The 4,622-nt window shown below is 45.1% G+C and overlaps 1 pseudogene; it reads left to right on the plus strand.

Moving 5' to 3' along the window:
- Positions 1-824: 824 nt before the first annotated feature.
- Positions 825-948, plus strand: LOC111546880 (annotated as a pseudogene).
- The last annotated feature ends 3,674 nt before the right edge of the window (positions 949-4,622 follow it).

The raw sequence follows: 4,622 nt of genomic DNA on the forward strand, positions 1-4,622 counted from the left end.
GCCTCAAAGTTAAGATTCACTTGAGGCCGGGGGAGATGGCTCATGCTTGTAATGGCAGCACTTTGGGAGGCCAAGGCAGGCAGGTGACTTGAGGCCAGGAGTTTGAGACCAGCCTGGCCAACATGGTGAAACTCTGTCTATACTAAAAATACAAAAATGAGCTGGGTGTAGAGACACGCGCCTGTAATCCCAGCTACTCAGGAGGCTGAGGCTCAAGAATTGCTTGAGCTTGGGAGGTGGAGGTTGCAATGAGCCGAGATCGTGCCACTGCTCTCCAGCCTGGGTGACAGAGAGAGACCCTGTCTCACACACACACACAAACAAATAAATATTCATTTGAGCTGGAAAGTGATTCTCATCAGAGGAAGAATAATTGTGTTTTGCATTTTCCATTCTTAGCTTTTGTGTTTTCTTGAGGAGTCAGACATTCTCCATGTTCTCTAAAACTTCTCCTGTTTGAGCCAGAGCTCTGTGAGCTGCTTCTCTTAAAGAGCTGCTCGTGGATGATCTGCCACAAAGAGTTTTAAAATGTGGTGTTGGTCTGTTTTTTCTGAACCACATCAAAGAGCACAGATTATTTCCTTTCTGAGAACAAAACTCTTTAACGACAAGAAAGAACAAGAAACTGAGCCGCCAACCAGCCCTATCACGAAAGACAGTGTAACCCTAACAATGACAAATGATCCACTTCTGCAATCTCTTGTCGCTTTTTGAAATTTAAACCAAACAGTAACCATGTTCTCGAATATGTGTCTCTAAAACAAAATCGCACTTTTTCACTCTAAAAACTTTTTATAAACCTGGATTAATAATTTAATCCTATTAAATTAGTGGGATAATCCTTACCTGTTCCTCGTTTTGGAGGACAGATAGAACATAATAACTGGAGTTTGCATGATCCATGATTAATGTCTCTGTGTAATCAGGACTTGCAAACTCATATCTGATTCGTCATGAAAACAAAATTAAACCTCATACGACAATTTAACAATGTCTACCAAATGTTTAGCATGAAAGATTCAGCAAAATTACAAGTAGTTAACAAAATAAATAGCAAACTTATAAATATTTAGCAAAATTACAAGTGATCTTATTATTTCACTCAGCAATGGTATTCGTAGGACTTTATCCAACAGCTATATATACATATGTGCAAAACAATAGAGATAAAAGGTGATTTGTTTCAGTATTTCTTGTGAGAGCAAAATGTTGAAAACTATCAGGCCAGGTGTGGTGGCTCATGCCTGTAATCCCAGCACTTTGGGAGGCCGAGGTGGGCGGATCACGAGGTCAGGAGTTCAAGATCAGCCTTGCCAACATAGTGACACCCCGTCTCTACTAAAAAAAAAAAAAAAAAAATTAGCTGGGCATGGTGGTGCATGCCTGTAGTCCCAGCTACTCGAGAGGTTGAGGCAGGAGAATCGCTTGAACTTGGGAGGTGGCGGTTCCAGTGAGCTGAGATCGTGCCATTGCACTCCAGGTTGGGCAGCAGAGAGAGACTTCATCTCAAAAAAAAAAAAAGAGAGAACTATCTGATGTCCATAAATGCCATCGTACTCTATCACCTGGTGGAATACTATGCAGCTATTAAAAAGAGAGCACTCGCCGGGCGCGGTGGCTCAAGCCTGTAATCCCAGCACTTTGGGAGGCTGAGACGGGCGGATCACGAGGTCAGGAGTTCGAGACCATCCTGGTCTACACGGTGAAACCCCGTCTCTACTAAAAATACAAAAAACTAGCCGGGCGAGGTGGCGGGTGCCTGTAGTCCCAGCTACTCGGGAGGCTGAGGCAGGAGAATGGCGTGAACCCCGGAGGCGGAGCTTGCAGTGAGCTGAGATCTGGCCACTGCACTCCAGCCCGGGCGACAGAGCAAGACTCTGTCTCAAAAAAAAAAAAAAAAAAAGAAGAGAGCACTCATATATTCCTATGCAAGGATCTATAAGACATAGTGTTTTAAAAACAAAAACAAAACAAAAATACAAGCTGCAGAACTGTTTATATGCAGTGGTTCTTGACTTTGGAACCACATTAGAAATCACTAGAGAGGAACCAAGCTGTCAGGCTAGAGTGCAGTGGTGTGATCATAGTTCACTGCAGTGTCAAACTCCCAGACTCAAGCGATCCTCCTACCTCAGCCTCTGGAGTAGCTGGAACTACAAGTGTGTACCACCATGCTCGGCTAATTTATTTATGTATTTATTTTGTAGAGAAGGGTTCCTGCTTTGTTGCCCAGGCTGGTCTGCCTCCCAAAATGCTGACATTACAGGTGTGAGCCACCATGCTCAGCCCTAAAAAGAAATTATTTTAAAATCATTTTTCAGGCAGACCCATCTTTCTGTTTAGCCTAGAAATGGAGCTAAAGCATTCTGACGGTGAGAGATATAAGAAAGGCAATATTTTTTTTTTTTTTTTGAGATGGAGTCTTGCTCTGTCGCCCAGGCTGGAGTGCATTGGCACGATCTCTGCTCACTACAACCTCCACCTCCCGTGTTCAAGCAATCCTCCTGCCTCAGCCTCCCGAGTAGCTGGGACTATAGGAGCCCGCCACCATGCCTGGCTAATTTTTGTATTTTTAGCAGAGACGGGGTTTCACCATGTTTGTTAGGCTGGTCTCAAACTCCTGACCTTCTGATCCACCCACCTCGGCCTCCCAAAGTGCTGGGATTACAGGTGTGAGTCACTGTGCTCGGCCAGAAAGGTAATACTTCTTATGAATTATTCAAAGTAAAATACTTGTCCGTTCATTCATCCATCCATCTGTATGCGTGCGATACAAAAGAGATGTGTACAGAATATTTTTATTTATTTATTTATTTTTGAGACAGGGTCCCACTCTGTCGCCAGGTTGGAGTGTAGTGGCACTATCTAGGCTCACTGCAGCCTCTGTCTCCTGGGTTTAAGTGCTTCTCCTGCCTCAGCCTCCCCAGTAGCTTGGACTACAGGCACCTACCACCACGCCCAGCTAATTTTGTATTTTTTTTCTTTTTTTTTTGAGACGGAGTCTCGCTCTGTCACCCAGGCTGGAGTGCAGTGGCACGATCTTGGCTCACTGCAAGCTCCGCCTCCCAGGTTCATGCCATTCTCCTGCCTCAGCCTCCCGAGTAGGTGGGACTACAGGTGCCCGCCACTAAGCCCAGCTAATTTTTTGTAATTTTAGTAGAGACGGGGTTTCACCGTGTTGGCCAGGATGGTCTCGATCTCCTGACCTCGTGATCCGCCCGCCTTGGCCCCCCAAAGTGCTGGGATTACAGGCGTGAGCCACCGTGCCCGGCCAATTTCTGTATTTTTAAATTAGAGACAGGGTTTTGCCATTTTGGCCTGGCTGAACTTGAACTCCTGGCCTCAAGTGATCCACCAGCCTCAGCCTCCCAATGTGCTGGGATTGATTACAGGTATGAGCCACTGGACGTGGCCTCATTTTACTTTCTTAAATACTTGGAATTCCCTGCACCAATAAGATGAAAAAGTGAAAAACTCATGAATGGGAAATTTCAAACTTCCTGACACCTTATGTTTTCCTTCCAGGGACAGGTATAAGAGGGTGTGACTGTGGGAAGAGACACACCAATAATAGGAAAGGGGCCCAGGTTGTTTCTTCTGTGAAGGTACTGGTCTGTGGCCTGTTAGGAATGGCAGCGCAGCAGGAGGTGAGCAGCTGCTGAGCCATCATTACTGCCTGAGCTTCGCCTCCTGTCAGATCAGTGGCAGCATTAGATTCTCACAGCAACAGGAATCCTATTGTGAATGCGCATGTGAAGGATCTAGGTTGCGTGCTCTGTATGGGAGTCTAGTGCCTGATGATGTGAGGTGGAGCGGTTTCATCTTCCCCACCTCTGGTCCATGGAAAAATTGTCTTCCATGAAACCGGTCCCTGGTCCCAAAAAGTTTGGGGACTGCTGCCCTAATTCACCCACGAGAGTTTCACATGCTGACAAGATCTCTGTGTTCATAAATATGAATTAGATTAAATTTATCATTGGCTCCAATACAATTTCCTCTTCTCTCTCTTTTTTGTAACCCCCAATTCAGGTGCATCTGCAATGCATTCTCAACAATTCATTTCAATTTAGTAAATGATGGCTGAGTGTCTCCCCACTCAGGGTGCCGTGCTAGACACTGGGACAGAAAACTAAATAAAGACTTGATCTTGTAGCAGAAGAGACAGCCAGGTAGGTATCTAGAATTCAGTGTGTTGAATATGACAGGGTAAGTGCCTATGCTGCCACAGCCTCCTTCTGAGCAAACAGCCAGTTGGTTTCTTATACAAAGGTCATCCAACGTAGAAACAAATATGCTGAATCTCCTGAGGAGACAGATTAATTTAGGCTAGAGGTCAGTGTGGGACCAACCAAGGTGGCGTCAGAATTCATTCGGACTTGAGGAATGTACAGTTTCATAAGGCAGAAAAACATATGCTACAAAGAATGAGGAATATTTGTGAGGATTTGGAGCTGTGCCATTCCTTAGAGTATTAAAGTCATGAAAAAAAGGCTGGGCGTGGTGGCTCATGCCTGTAATCCCAGCACTTTGGGAGGCCGAGGCGATCACGAGGTTTAGGAGTTCGAGACCAGCCTGACCAATGTGATGAAACCCTGTCTCTACTAAAAATACAAAAAAAAAAA

The sequence above is a fragment of the Piliocolobus tephrosceles genome, chromosome 18 (assembly GCF_002776525.5).
Source record: "Piliocolobus tephrosceles isolate RC106 chromosome 18, ASM277652v3, whole genome shotgun sequence".
Lineage (NCBI taxonomy): Eukaryota > Metazoa > Chordata > Mammalia > Primates > Cercopithecidae > Piliocolobus > Piliocolobus tephrosceles.